A 16,540-nucleotide genomic window follows, 5' to 3' on the forward strand; every position below is an offset into this window, starting at 1 on the left:
GTGTCTGGGAGAGGTAATGTCCTCCTATTATAGGGCAGCTCCTTTTAAAACCTTTTTAATTGTATATGTATATACTTTAAGACACTTCTATAGTGGTAGGTTTCATGTGGATTTTTCTTCTAAAGGTTTTTAATGTTACTTTATCTATCATCTATCATCTATCTATCTATCTATCTATCTATCTATCTATATCTATCATCTCTTCATCTATCTATCATCAGGGGAGGCTCAGATAGGGAAGGAGATCTAAACTAAATCTAAATATAAACTAAATATCATCTAATTATATTGTATGAAAATCACAAAAATTCAGTTAAAAAATAAAAAAGTGGAGAATCATCTATCTTTTGAGCTAAGCCATGAAGAGAAATTAGCAATTTTAGATAATCCCAGAAAATAAAAAAAAATTATAGGTACATTCCATATTTCATTTAGAGATATTTAATTGTATTAAATTTTGGATTTTTTATAATTATATTTGTTGCCAGGGAGATGGTTCAGTGGTTAAGTTCTTGCCTCACAAATTTTGTCATTTTTAAGGACAAATTATTCACTGTTCTTTAGCTATTGCTGAAGCATATGTCTAGACTCTTGAAATTCATTGGAGAACCTGGGTGGAGTCTTGATTGCCATCTCTGATTTGTACTGCATTGCACCAATGTTTTCCTAGATACAATTCTCCGCGGAGATGGACTACCATCTTGTTGGAAAATAAAGAATTTAGTATGTGGCAAAATAAACTGGAAGCTCCTTTGAACAAAGGCTATCAGTTTTTGTTCTTTAGAAGCCCTCAATCTAATCATCACAGAGTTTTTAAATTTTTTTATTTAACCCTAATCCCATTTTCTCTGTTTGGCTTATTAGAAGTTATTACAGTAAAGAGGAGAAAGTAATTGTCAATAACACTTCTGATTTTGGTTAGGAAAATTAGGGAGCCATAGATAATCAAGCGAGCTCATTCACTTATCTATCTGAGAAATATTTGATATTTTTATGTCCCTACTGTAAACCAATACTGCTCTGAGGGCTGTGCTGTTGTCACTGAAAAGGCAGAAGCTGTCATCCCATCTCAGCATCACAGGATCAGTGAAGGAGACAGCTGTTCCACAATTATTCAGTTATTTAATTTCAGTTTTGATGATATGCAGTTTACTGAGATACAGGGAATTGAATTTGAAAAATAAAAATTTTACTAACCCCGGATAGGCAGGGAATGGCTCCTTGAAAAAGCAACCTTTAAACCTGGGCTCAAAGGTGAATGGAATGATGCCAGGATTAAGGAGAGAAGGCAAGAAAAAAGTTAGACTTTCCTGACTACTTTACCCAACCCTGAAATGAATTCTTAGAGAGAATCAAACTTAATAGAGACAATAGATTAGCTTGTCTTTCTGGCTCCAGGTTTTCATTGCAGTCAAGTGTCTGAAAGAAGGGAAGATGTGATTAAATAGGATGTAACGTCTTCAAGAGTGAAGGAGTGAACGAACAGTGAAGGAGTGAATGGAACAAAGGATCTGCATGTGTCCTGTCAGATTTCAACTGTCATCCCTGCTGTTGGGTGCTGTTGTTCCCTGGGTAAGGCTTGTCCTGAGGCAATAAGCTGAGGGATGCCCTGGTGCCCCTGGTCTGTCCCCCAAAAGGAAGATGTAGGCAAGGACATTTGTGGTTAAAACGATGCTTGTCCAAGTTTGCTGCTGCTACTCCTGAGACACCCTGTGTAATAATGTCTGACCCCATGGAGTATGCTTCCCTTTGTGTTAAGCTGTTTTATTAAGAAATAATACCTGGTCCAATAGTTTTCTCTATACTCTCTGAAATGCAGACTGATTTAATAATTATAAAAAGGATAGTAGTCTATAAGAAATATTTTCCAGTTTTACTATTGAGATTGACAGAGGTTTTTATCTGTTCTTTATTTTTAGTAACTCAAACAGGAGGTTAACATCAAGTGGAACGGAGGCGCAGCACCTTCATGATAACTTTCTATTCTTATTCAGCGCACAACTGTGTTTGTGATCATGCATTTAATTAAAATAGAGACATTATCCTTGGCGTTATCTTGTGTACAATCTGGTTAAACACTTTCTGAAAGCTTCATTGGGATTACAAAGTGACCTCTTTAAATGAATGACATTCAGGACATGACCATTCTACGTGATGGATGATGGTTAACCCCTCCCATCTTACCAAGGTGGGAAAGCACAACTCATTTTAGAGCATTGGACTCTGAATTGTACTGCTGCCATTTATCATAACGGTTAGTATCGGTGATATTAATAATATCAGTTTAGGCAAACTTTGAATATAGCCAAAATATCATGTGTAAAAATATTAACTGAATAAAAACAAAAGCAAACCAACTGTTGAAGGAGCCAAGCTTTCCACCATACATCCAGCCATCATTTCATCATGAATATTAAAAGGGTATGGACTTCGTTTCCCCGTCAAAATTTGAAAAACAATTAGACATTTTAATTCTTGTCATTATGAATATGGTGTTTGTTTTCAAAAGATTTGCATTGATAGGAAATATTTTGGGGATTTTATTTGAAATATTTATTGAAATATTTGCTTGAAGCATTTACTGTATAATAATGTAATCCTCTACCAAATAATATGAATATAATTGATCAGAAGTAATTGTTTTAGAAGACTTATAATTCTAAATATACGCTGGGTGTGGTGGCGCATGCCTTTAATCCCAGCACTTGGGAGGCAGAGGCAGGCAGATCTCTGTGAGTTCAAGGCCAGCCTGGTCTACATCGTGAGTTCCAGGACAGCTGGGGCTACAGGGAGACCCTGTCTCCCTGCTCTTACAAAGTGTTTTCACCATCTCTTTGCTTATCCAGAAACTTACAGATTTACTTATTAACCATGTTCTATGTGGCAAAATATTTAACAGGTTACTAAGTGAGTGACGTCAGAGCTTCTTTAAGCACACTACACATCAGCAGAAGATGTCTTCTGGATATGACTAGCTTTTATACTTAGGACTTGACTACAGCTGTGCCTATTTGCATAAGAGCTGCATAAGATTAGGCCCATCAACATTTCATTATGGATGGGGAAGGCTCCTTGAGAAACCACCCCTCCCAGAGGAACTAAGGCAGTTAGGCTTGTAAGGAGAAAGGTATCATTTCATTTTATTCTGTGGTCTAGCCACTGGTAAGTCCCACCCCAGCTTGGGCCAGACACTGTCTAATTAAACTCAATGGGTAACACACAAAAAGAAGATATGATGTGAGAATAGGAGGAAGATTTTTCTATGAAGAAGGTTCTAGCAGGAGAGGGAAGGGGTTAAGAAAACAAAGGAGTGAAAACAACTAAAACTGATTATGTAAATGTGTGAAATAAACAATAAAAAATTGAAAAATAATAATATATCTGATCTAAAACTGCCAAAGACAGACATTGCTATTAGCCCCAATTGAGGGTAGAAAAGCCAAGGGTAAGAGATATCAACTCACTTAGTCATGCTCACCTACCTAGAAATGAATTGAATTTCATCAACCTGTTGAAAGGTGTTATAATTTGCATCTTGTAGAACCCCAGATTTTTCTAGTTATCAAACACCTCTTCCTGAAAGACAGACAAAACCTCAACATTTTTATTTCATTGATAACACATTTTTAAAATTAATGTAACCATAAAACAATCACTAAATAGATGCAGTCGCTGTTATGATATCGAGTCTTTGATACTAGATACAGCTTTTCTTTAGAAAATGAGCCTGCATTAATGTTCCAGTTAAAATAATCCTATTCAGCTTAGATATTTCACAAACACATTTATCACTGTGGCCTCCTATCTGAATAGAGCTTGGTTATTATATGATTTAATGTTTTAGCAGGTAACAGTCTTGGTACTACTGCATGAGAAAATTAAATCTGTCAGTGATCTGTCTGGTTTGTGGCAACACCATCCCTCGTACCTAACATCTTTTAGCTGAACCAGTCTGGTGATTGCTGTTGGATTCCATCCAAAGCTGAAAGTTTAGTTGTTATTTAATGCTGTGCTACACTGTGCTGTGTAAAATGTGAAGCAAACCAGGACAAAGGCTGTATTACCAGGCATGGCACTAATTACCATGACAGAAAATAAAAGGCTGCTGCAGATGCACCTGTCCAGTAAATTGATTTTACTAGCTCTTCTAAACTCATACATTGAGAACATGGAATGGACTTCTCTATGTTCAATTTTATCACTCAATTTGTGAACATACTTATATATATATTTCTACTATGTAACAATTAGATGGTACTTACATCTGAATTGAATGTCTCATTCAGAAAGTTACATTTCTTTAAAGTAGCCATGTGCATTTAAAATGCTATCTTTTTTAAGTTTAGAAAATGTGTGTATGTTCAGAATATAACTCAATACACCTTTCCAATTTTGAATAAAAAATATATATTTACATCATTATTTACCCTTGATCCAACAAGAATTGGCATTATGACTTGCTTAATGACATTAAACCAGATTCTATTACTGAAAGATGCATACGTTTCTTTATTCCACAGGAGCATTAGCACCAAGTCACATACACCTCAGAGCTGGCAGAAACGTTTAACCTGTGGTTATCTCTTATTTCTTAGAGAGAGAAAAAAATTACCCTCTGCTCCTCTAGATACACTGGAAGTAACATTTCTGCAAAAAACGAGTTCGAATTATGGGTACTCTCCACGAAGAACCACCATCCTTTAGGGAAACTCCTCTGCATACCATGGAAGTGACCAGATACAAAAATCGTTCCAAGAAAGGTCTTCACCTTTGCTGAAGGATATGTGCCCAGAAGTCACTGCGTCTTCCATTTTAAGCTTTAAGCTCTTTCTCTGTCACTGCCACACAGCGCACTGCTGTATACTCTGCTTTTGTTTTCCTTCCTCAGACGCCCCTTCTGTGAAGTAAATCATCACCTCCTTTACATTTTTATCAAACTTTTACCTAACCACTCCCCACACCCCTACTACTCTTCTCCCATCCTGTTCATTTTTTTTTTCATTTATTGACTTGGATGGAGATTTAACCTGGGCCATAGAGCATGGTAGGACCACGGAGCCACAACCCACCTCCTCAAATTCCCTTTAAACTCTGTTGACTTTTTCTACATTGTCTACCAAGAGTTGCCATTTTGAACAAATAAAAATACAGGAACTCTCCAAAATTTGCATTTGAGATGAACAACAGTTTTTTTAAAATCATAAATACAGCTCGAGGAATATTGGGACATACCTAAAGTATAATTCCTATTTATCTGAATTTCAAGATTATTTTTGTAAACTCAATTCACTTATGTGCCAGATGACAGCCCTAACTCTCCCATTTTAACATGATTCGCTTATCAAAGTTATTTTATATTCATTATCCCTTGTGAGCACAATGATCTCTCCCTATTTTTTCCATAGTCTCAAACGCCTAAAATAGTGCTGGTCTATGGGATGAGGTTTTTTTTCTAAACCTTTTATGTTTGCTTTTTCTTATTGAGGTAGGATCTCACTCTCTAGCCCAATTTGGCCTTTAACTTTTTGAACTCCTGTCTCAGTTTTCCAAGCATTGGGATTATAGGATTGAGCCATTACACCTCGTTGAAATTTGTTTTACTAAAGATGACTTAGGACTTCTGTGGGATTTTAGTTCAAATTTATCGCAACTATAACTATTATTATATTTAGTTGATTTGATTCAATTTAAAAATCTATCTTAATAATTCACTTATATTTATATGTGGTTAAATGATATGAAAATTATTCATGCTGAACAGGGCCAGAGCGGTTGGCGTCCCTATTCCCTATTGGTAATTTGGGTAACCCCTTCAGAAGATGGTGTGATAAGAATAGGAGGTAGGAATTGGCTAGGCAGTTAGGGTAAAAAGACTCCAAAGAAATGTTGCCAGTTTCTTGGCAAAAAGTCAAAATGTCCTTGGGCCTGTTAGCAACATACTCTGTTCCAAGACCAAAAATGTCAAAAGTATTTGGGAGCTTGTATCTAATCCTTAAAAGACTTTAGGGTTACCTCTTCAGAGGGGGGAATGTTGGAGGGGAGGGAGTGGGCATGGGTTTGATCAAAACACCTTATATACATGTATGAAATTATTAACAAAGTTTTTGTTAAAAAAAAGAAAAGAAAATTATTCATTCATGGAAATATTTTCTAAGCTGTGCTCTGAGGACTAAATGAAGCATGGCCCAATACAGGAATGAAGGGTGCTTTCTGGTAAAGCACATATTTGTGGATTATTGTAATCCTAAATTATTAATGTTTTTCATTTAGATTCATTTCTTTAATTGAGGAATTCAAGTAAGCAACTGACCTGTGCTTTACATTAGGTCAAATCTATTGTGACTTCTTATTCTGTAAATTAGGCTATTTATGGAACAGGATTAAGCAATGTAATTACTTTCCGTTACTTGGTATCAATGGGGTATTGTTCACATTCATTTTCCTTACATTGGAATGTAGGATAAATATCTTTTACTTCCATGAAAAAGTGAAGAAGGCAGCATTGTTCTTACTACTGGCATCAAAAGTAGAGTCTTAAAGGGATAGTAAGGTTTATTATTCTTATTATTGTTATTATTATCTACATGAATTCCAAATGCCCACTGACAAGGCTCCATCTCAAAGCCTGGAAACGTGTACAGTGATTCATGTTTTTTGTCTACATATGAACAACAAAATACATGTCTAGGGACATTAATTAGAAACATGAATCTCCTTTCTTCAATTGCTTCACATTCCCCTATTGTTAAGTCCATGTGAATTATTTGGACCCCTCCAGCCTCTTCAACATAATCAAATGCTTCAGACACTGGATATATAATAATTCTACCTCTTAAAGCCAGTAAGTATAGCTAGAAAGCACTGTTTCTTCAAGACTTAAAGGATCTTTGTTAAATCATAATATGTGATGTAGCTACCTAATTAAGCCTAACAAGATGGCAGTCAGATAGCTCAAATGCAAAGGTTTTATGTCTTGAAAAGTGAATAGATTTCTGGCCTGAATAAATTCATCCTACCCTTAGTATGTACTTTCTCCACTGAAAGAATAAATGAGTGAAATTCATCCTGAAAGTTTACAATTTTACATCAATGTTCAACTATTAAATCATCGAACCATCCTGGATCATTCAAAACTCAGAGAAAGCCCTCTTCACAAGCCTCACTGCAAGTATGCCTAAGGGGGCAAATATCCAAATATATCGACAACATGCAGAAGATGTATTTAATGAACGACTTACTCCTTATTCTTTAACTTTCCTTCTCAAATATCAAAAGAAAATCAGGCTTACCATAGTTCAGTAAAGTGACTAAAGAGAGAAGTCAAGAAATCACTAAATGAATGCTTGAGAGGTAGAAAATTAATACAGGGAAATGTAGTAAACAGATGGGTGGTATCATAGATAACTGCTGTTTTGTCCCCAAGGAGAAAGCTCCAGTCTCATGGCTAGGAGTGGGCTGCAGTCATCTTGATACTACTTTAATAGTACTGCATTTAGTGCAGATATCCAGTGAAAAGTATCTTTCCTAATGTGTCTCTACTGACTGCGGACTGTGATCACTCAGGCAGTTGGGTAGTGCTCCCTTACATTTCTGCATATCCCACTTCTAGCCTAGAATCAGATGGACAGTGAATCTTGGCGATGTGTCTAGTGACTAAATAACACAAGACAGAAAGTTGTGGGCAACAAGACACACTTGTTATTTTCCTAAACCCGTGAGAACCAATGTGAGTCCACCCTCCTCCTGTTCCCCATACATTTTGCACTGTGGTCTCTCCTTCCTTGAGCGTATTTAAAACATACCATAAGTTTGCTTAGAAATATCCACTTTCTTAGCTGCATTTTAAATGAATAACATTCAGATTAATTTACTAGTGATATTTAATAGATCAATATTTAAAAATGGACTTAGATTTCATTCATCTGGTCCTGGGTATCATCTATCCATCTAGACTTCCCTCGCTCCCTCTTGCTTTCTACCCTTTTAGTCATTCAATTAGTCTCTCTTTGCTTACAGCTACTCTGTAGAAGACATGATACAAAGTGGTCCACAAGAGTCAAGAGCAGGGAGAGAAAATGCTATTTCTCTAAAGAGTTAGAAAAGTAAGATTATTATTGAAATGTTAGAAAAATTAACCAGTACCTCTAATTTTTGTTGCTCTCTAGGTTCAGGATACCTTCAGGATGATTATAAAAGTCAATCATTTACTTTTTATAATTATGTATTTTATGCATACAGACTGATTTTTTTTTAGAAATATCTAGAGCAGTAGAATAAAATTAACATTGGAGGCATCCTCTGCTCTGGTCTAAAAAACATATAGTTTAAGGGTAAAAAATGTGCACTGTTTATTATTACACCAACATCATAATGACCTGAACAAGTAAACTGACTCTTAAATCTTAAGTTTTCAAGAGTGTGCCTGGACTCACTAGTTCCTGGAGCTGTCTATTAGAATGACCTGTCTCCCAGAACTGTCAGATGGATCTCTCTTGTCTCTTCAGTCAGTGCAGATGGAGCTGGCTGTGTCACCTGTGCTGAAGGAACTGTTTCTGGAACCCTGTTTCTCCCCCTGTGTCTTCCCCTCATGTCAGGCCACACCCATACTGTATTCTTTTGAAAAGCATTTTTGCTTTATCCAGCTTCACTGGGGAAGTACTAGTTCAAGTTCCGTTCCATGCTTAGCCCTCACAGACCATCTGGCCTTTACATCCCTAGTTCACATTTATTCAATGTCATGTGTCTTTTCCAGTCTCCACTGTGTCCAATGGGTGAGTGTGTTGCTTACAGGACTTGGTATGTTAATTCTCAAGCATACCCATGTTCATTCTTTATCTTTTTGGGTAAAGTATCGAACTGAGGTTGCCAAGGAGACACCCTGTCATCGGACCCAAGAGCATGGCTTTGCTGGGTTAATTAAAACTCATTAGTTCAGATTATGTCCATTAATGAAAGTCATTCTTACAAAAATGGGAGTGGTGATCTAAAAAACATGCAGTATAAAGTTTTATAAAAGACAACTGAGAAGATGTTTTTTCACAGTCCTTCAATCTGTTTTAAAGGCTTTCTTTTCAAGAGCAGCTTCTGTAAGACCCTCTCCTTGTTTCTCATGATTCCTGGAAAACCACCATCCTCTTTCTTTCCCATCTGTTTCCTAAGACATTCTCCAGACGTTTTTCATCAACCATACCTTGGCCGCCCTCTCCACGCCTTCACTATGCTGATCTGAATGATGTTACTCGCAGGCAGAATCCCATTTCTCTCAATACCATTATAATCTCCAAATGATGAGTTGTTGCAAACTCAAGATCATCATACTCCTTTTTGTTCAGTTTGATGTATAAATGCAATTATTTTACAAAAAATCACTAAGTACAAGTGTATTTTTAAGTATTCAATACAAAAGGATTATTTCATTATATAATTTAAGTAGATAATCCATTTGTATCACCAAATCTAAAGATTATTAAAAAAAATGTGATCAAAACTTTTGTATTAGATTGGTAGAGTTTAAATAAGTTTCCCAAGTTTGGTTATGTTTTAATAGGACATACTTTGATCTTGAGATGTTCACGTTGAGTACAATACATTGTAATTAAGATAGCAGTATGAAGAAATATTGTTAACTATCAGTGTCATGTGTGACAGTAATATAAAATTAATTGATATATGAGTTACAAAATTATAATTCAGGCTATTACTTGAAGGCCTAATAGTGATCCCCAGCTCCATCGGGTGACAGTTTTAATATTTTCTGGTGATGATAATTTTATCTGTGTGAGTTACTTGATTCTTGCTGCTTAGAGGAAGCATTTCAAAGAGTAAAATGTCAGGAAGTAGAAAATTGAGAAGAAGCAGAAAAATCAGATGAAATAAATTTTCTTTGCCAGAAATTTTTTATCAAAGATGTATTCATATTTCCTGATCCTGTTTATATCGAATATTTAAATGGATTAATTACAAAAATTCTTAGAGGAGCAAGAAAAATTTCTGAATACTTTGAAACTGAAAATTTTTAAGAGGTAAATTTTGTTAGTACAGTTTGTAGAATATTGGCTGTTTTAGTCTTTACTTATCTGTTATCACCAATTAATCTCTTTGCTTTAAGATATAAGCCATTCTAGTTCCACACCTGGTGAATTAAGAGAGGTTTTTCTTCACAAACAGACAAAATTTTTGATCTATGCTTCCTAGCATATGCATGGGACAAATTATTATTTCTTTTGATGTCTACTGGGAGATCAACACATATCTGCAATAAAAGGTTTATCATGTCTCCCTCTAATTGAAATTGTTTAGACCATACTATATCAACTGAGAAGTGATCATCTATGTGTGTGAATATATGTGCATGTACATGCATGCTATATACAGATATTGTTATAAGCAATATTTAAAACTTTGCACATATCTCATTATCCACCATTACTACCTACCATTTTAGAACCTATAAATTCTCTTTGAATTAATGAATTTTAACATCTTTCAATGCAATTCTAAATTTGCTTTAAATATATAATTAGTTTCCTTAAATAAAATATGACCATGAAGGTGATAGAAATAAATATTCAGGTGCAGGATTGGTGAAAAATCTTAAGCCCTGTACCATGAGTCTTCTATTATGTTCTGCAATGCTGCTCCAGTTATCTATAGAGCCCTTTCCATCTCTCTTTATACTTTGTAGGTGATTTTTGTTTCAGTTAGATATTAATGTCTTCTTCCTTTCCTATGCCACCTTTTGAAGGAAACAGTTTTCCAGACAGCTTGGAGTTTACACATATGAACTTGCACCAAAGGCGATAGGCTTCACAAGACCAATGCAATTTCAAACCAGCTAAAATCCCAGGAGAGAAGTGGGGAACTGGGTAAGAAGCCCAAACGTTAGTGGAAGAACTATTGGCAACCAATAACTACTGGTAGAGGGAGATTTCATTTTCTCTAAGAATGTGACACTAGACACTAGATAGGTTCACCAAGCTCCAGTATGGACACACACCGAGGGACATTTGGGGACACAAACTTGGGGTGTTGGAATATATGACAGAGCACATAAAATATGGTGGCGGGGGGCTGTAAGAGGGGTGAAGATAGGGTATGGGTCTAAATATGATCAAAATATATTCTATGAAAGTCTTAAAAATTCAATAACTTTTTTTTTTATGAAAATGCTCCTTTGATGAAGCGTCTGTCCTTCATGTAAAGAGTTTGTGTGGGTGTCCATGGAAGAATTATAGATAAGTATGAGATAAAGTCTGTTTTCTGCTGGAGTTCGGAGTTGATGAGTGGAACTGATTTGGGTATAAGACAGCTCTGTGTATGCTGTACAGCTGATGCTCACACTAATATTTCCATCAAGGATCTACAGAAGTTGACTGATTTAGATCAGAATAGATCATCCAACTTGGGGAAATCAGTACTTTATATACCAACAGATCATTTTATGCACTAATATTCAAAATTAATATTTTTCCATAACAACCTTATGAGCATATTGCTTAGGCTCATCATGTAGATAATCACATAAATGATATTTTATTCTATAATTAAATTGTGATATAACAGCTGGATTGTGGGGCTCCCCACAATGGAGCAGTAGAATCTTACAAATTGTACTGAAAATCTTCGGAAATAAGTTAGAATTAATTACATAAAATAGAAAAAATGACTCTAAAATTATCATATTTTTCTCCCAGAATTTTGACAATCCAGCAGTTGGTGAAAACTCTTATTTTTCTTTGGCATAGTTCACGTCTTTATTTCTCATTCATCTGCTGAATCCATCCTGCTATTCATCCAGTTTTTTCCCTCAAGTAAATCAATTTTTTAAACCTTAATGTTTTAAAAGAATTTCACAGGAATACTGAATTTAGATAATTCCCACTCCTTCCTTTCCTTCTACCAACTTTTCCCTTGGCACTTCCTTCAACTCCCTCTCAATGTATATTTTTGCTTAGGGCTGACCGCTTGGGATTAGATAACCGATCAGGGAGTTTGTCCCTGGAGAAAACTTACTATCTCAGCCTCAGAAGTCTTTGATTGCATGTAACTCTTCTAGGTGAGGGACCTTGGAAAATTTCCTCCATACAAATTAGCATGTCAACTGGTATTGTTTAGATAGTCATACTACTGAGTTTGGGTACAGCTCCCCTTTCATGTCTAGAAGACACTGTCTAGCAGCTAGAGTTAGGGTCCTCTGACTCTTGCAATTTTTCTGTCTCCTCTTTCCTGGTCTTTCCTCAGCCTTAGGTATAGGGGTTGCATTGCAGACATATCAGTTCGGTCTGGGCACCACATGGTCCCTTATACTCTGCAGTGTAGATCTCTGTAATAGTCTCCATCTGTTGCAAAGAGAAGCTTCTTTGATGACTAGGGAGAGATCCACTTACCTCTATGTATAAGGTTATATATTTAGAATACAGTTAGAAATTCTATTGGTTTAAGAAAGTGGCAGCAGTAGGCTCTCCTTTGGGGTCTATGTCCTCTCCAGCCATGGATATTGGCAAGTTTCACAGTACCAGGGATGAATTCCTTTCTACAGAGTGGTCTTTAAGTCCCTTTAGGCAGCTGTTGGTTACCACCAAGATAAAAATGCCAGTATTGCACCATCATGGATGTTTTGTTGAGCCAGTCATTGTTGTCATCCATAGAGTTAACAGCTGGGTAAGATTACTGATTATTTTTGTCTCTTGACAGCTTACATAGCAACTTTTGATACTATTAGGGCCAGTCTTTATGCATGAGGCTTCCAGGTCAGTTCCAGCTTGATCCTTCCAAGCCTCATTTCAGGATTGTGTGGTATCCTCAGAACAGGGACTTACCTTGAAGATTTTGAGGCAACAAAGGCCTATAGCAGTAGTTTGTTTTGTTTTTGGAGTCTCTTGGACCTCTCTGACCGACAACTTGAAGGGAAAATTCCCATGCTTGGTACTGGGATTTTTAATTAATCTAAGGCTCTCTCTCTCTCTCTCTCTCTCTCTCTCTCTCTCTCTCTCTCTCTCTCCCTCTCTCTCTTTCTCTCTCCCTCCCCCCACACATTCTCCCTCCCTCCCTCCACAAATACACACATACACACACATTATTTTTAAGTAAGCTTATAAAATGACATTTATGACTCTTGTAGACATCCTATGTGTTATCTTTCTGTCCTCATTCTCTCTCTGTATTACTCCCACTCCTCCCTAGTTCCCCCACTCCCAGTTTTCTCATTTCCCCCTTGGTAAGACTTGAGTCAATTTCTCTATTTTTGTTGTTCAATTCTTATATCTAAGTAGTCTATGATCTACCAAATGACATAAACAAGACAGATATACTCTTCTTTGTCAAATGGAGGTAGAGAGGATGGGATGTAAAAAACAAAACAAAATAAAACATTAAGTACTGATTTGATAGTTGTTCCAATGAAATTATATCTGTCAAAAGCTTTTGGAAAGCTTTCACAACTGCTGGTTATGTATCAGTATCTGTATTTCATATGCATTCTTTCACTCAGTTGTAGATCTTATTTTTTCAGTTTCTAATGGTAAAAGGAAAAAGTACTTTAAAGACATGAGAACAAGTGAGTATAGGGACAGTAATACAAACAAACATAGACCATATCATCACCTTATGGAAGATGCATGATAAGTCAATCAACGACATCAACTTTCTTCTTCCAGGATGATATCAATAACTGTGTTTACTATTAGGTATTTATAGCTTTTGATAATTTCTAAAACCAAGTAAAAGGAAGGCAAAGTGGACAGAGAAAGCAAATATTCCATAGGAGTCAGCACAACATGGTAGTCACATTGTTCAAACAATTGGTCAGAATTGTTAATTATTCCTAACTGTATCTGAGAATTATGAATCATTTCCCTAGAACAAAAGAAGCTCTTGAACCAGAAGGGTGCCCTAAGGGTGCTGCATGGCTATTGGTTTCCCAAAATAGCTCAAACAATGAATGTTACAAAGTACTACTATTCTTTTAAAACTCTATTGCACCCATCCCAAGGCTTAGCCTGCAAATGAAATAAAAATATCAATGTTCTTCATTCTCATCCATTCTACAATCATTTTAAATACATACTATAAATCATTTCTTCAATTTCTCCTATAAATTCTCTCTTCAATATTTTTCTCTGTGATCTTGTTTTTAGTAACTCTGTGAGATTCCTTTATAAATTCTCTTAAAGTTAACATATCCTCATGTTATATCCAAGTTTTAGCTCAGTTTCTAGGTTGACATTCTAGACAGAAAACCTCACAAGCATAACCAGAAAGCCAGTGTAACCCTGCTGGCTTCAACTGTTCATGTTCAACTTGTAGGTTCTTATTTTATTTTGGAAATATCACGTTGTGGTTGCTTTCCTGTATTACCAACCATCCCAGGCAAAAATAAAATGAGATTTTTTTGTGTTTGTTTTGTTATTGTTTTATCATGGATAGTTTAAAGATTTCTACATTCTTCCTTTCCACCACTACAGTCTCTCCAGGTTCCATTCCTGTGTGCTCTGCCTCTGAAATTGGAGTGCTGAACCAGCATGGTGTCGCCTTCCTTCCATTTCTCTCCTGAAATTACGTTTCTAACTGCTTGAGTAGTTGTTTCAATAGAGGTACAAAGCCTAAGGAGATAAATAGAAAGATCCTCTTTGTTTCTCTTGGGGATAGAAAAACACAGAATACGATAAAAAAATCATCAAGAGACAAAAGTCTTCAGGTTGAGTTTGAAGGATGAATATGCATTTGCCAGGCACAGGATGAAATACAGAACAGTTGAAAGAACACTTGTAGAAGATTTGGGGAAATCAAGGAAATCTACATCACATGCAGACACTCATTATGAAAGATGCCAAGGAAGGTCAGTCAGTACCAACATCTCAATCTCTCCTTTCAATTCCATATGTTCAAAACAGAAGTCATTATCTTTTCTTTAGTTAATTTATTGGTGTGTCCACTCATAAAAGCAACTTTGCTCAACACCTTCATATGAAGCTTATTCATATTGACTAGTGTCATTTGTTTTATGTCTGAAATATTTGTTTCCTTTATTTTCACTAAGTTCCAACCCATTTTGCTACCTGATTATGTAATGACTGCTTTCTTAATTAACCTGCCTATTTTCTCCATTAATTTCTTTAATTTGCCTATTTTCTTCCTGTCTCTGATCTATTATCTAGACTGCCGACCAAGTTCTTTTGTAGCCAGATGCTTTTTTTTTTTTTAATTCTCATTGATCCCTTTTCTTTTTCCAACTACTATCCCCTCTCCTTTCACATTTTCAGGCCTTGTTTTGCGAATTCAAGGAGCTTCATTAGGATTCTTCTCAGAAGCGTAGATGAGAGCAGGTTTTCAAGAGCAAGTGTGTTGCAAGTGGCTACAGCATGGACTAAAATGCCTCTGTCTCTTGCCCCTCCCCCATTAGCCATTTCAGTTTAAATCCTGAAGGACTTGTGGGGGCCCCAACCCCAGGTCTTTAGAACACCGTGTATATCCTACACTTAAATATTCAACATTCTCTTTCCAACTGATGGAAAAAGGAAAAATATTTGGTCATGAAAATCACTGGTTTTCAAAACATAGCTGTACTAGCACAGTCCAGCCGCGTTTGAACGCTCTACCAGGCACGGTATAACCACTTCCCCTGGAGCGGCTGTGACGTTTTCACTTGTAGGCCTTCTTTATCCTGCACCCCATTACTGTCCCAAAGCTGCAAGTATCAGATTTCAACTCTTCTGCTCTTCCCCCTTATGGCAGGGAATTCCATCTTCATCCTCAAACCCAACCCTAGGTTGCATCTCTCTGATCCTTTTTCTTTCTTTCTTTCTTTCTTTCTTTCTTTCTTTCTTTCTTTCTTTCTTTCTTTCTTTCTTTTTTTTAAAATTCTATTCTGTCTTGTTCTATCCTCAGGAGAAACAAGGAGGACCTTCCTTTCTATCTCCTTACCTCTTGTTTGAAATATATTGAAGCAACCATTCATTCACACATCTTTACTATTTATTGAACGCCGTCTATGTGAAAAGAGCTGGAGGCTCATAAGGGTCGTTTCTTTTGGTGCTCTTGGAAAGTTGTTCTGCTATTTTAACTTAGGGCTGGTCTGAGAGCTAATGTCTTCTTGTTTGATGGTTGCTCAGGTTAGTAGAGAAAGACTACCCCAAGAAGCTCTGCAAATTAAGTCATGAACCCAGAATTCTGTCTATTGTTTCCCTGTTTTACTGTGAAAGTTTTTTGATGACTTTTTCCTCTAATATTCATACTGATTTTGATATTGCGTCTTCATAAAACCCCCAAACAGACAAGGAGCTCCACTGTCTCCTGCTTTAACAATGACGATACCATGAGAAAGAATGGACATCAAACTAACCATGCACTCCTTTATACAACCGTCTTTTTTTCTCAGTGAGGCCGTAGAGACACTGTCCAACCTCTACACATTTTAAAAAATCAAACATCTTCATAGAGGTTGATATCATTTTTTTAGTAGAACTTAACATCAAAAAATAAACTAGGCATTTCTTAAATGATTATTACTTTTTTAGTAAAATATATACATTTAATTTAATTA

At 36.2% G+C, this 16,540-nt stretch overlaps 1 protein-coding gene across 1 annotated transcript in view; it reads left to right on the top strand.

The window, feature by feature from the left end:
- The window catches only part of Lrp1b (LDL receptor related protein 1B), a 2,166,816-nt gene that overhangs the window by 328,854 nt on the left and 1,821,422 nt on the right, over positions 1-16,540 (top strand). The gene's annotated exons all lie outside the window — the stretch shown is intronic.

Source organism: Nannospalax galili, unplaced genomic scaffold, assembly GCF_000622305.1.
Source record: "Nannospalax galili isolate Female #2095 unplaced genomic scaffold, S.galili_v1.0 scaffold87, whole genome shotgun sequence".
NCBI classification, from domain to species: Eukaryota; Metazoa; Chordata; class Mammalia; order Rodentia; family Spalacidae; genus Nannospalax; species Nannospalax galili.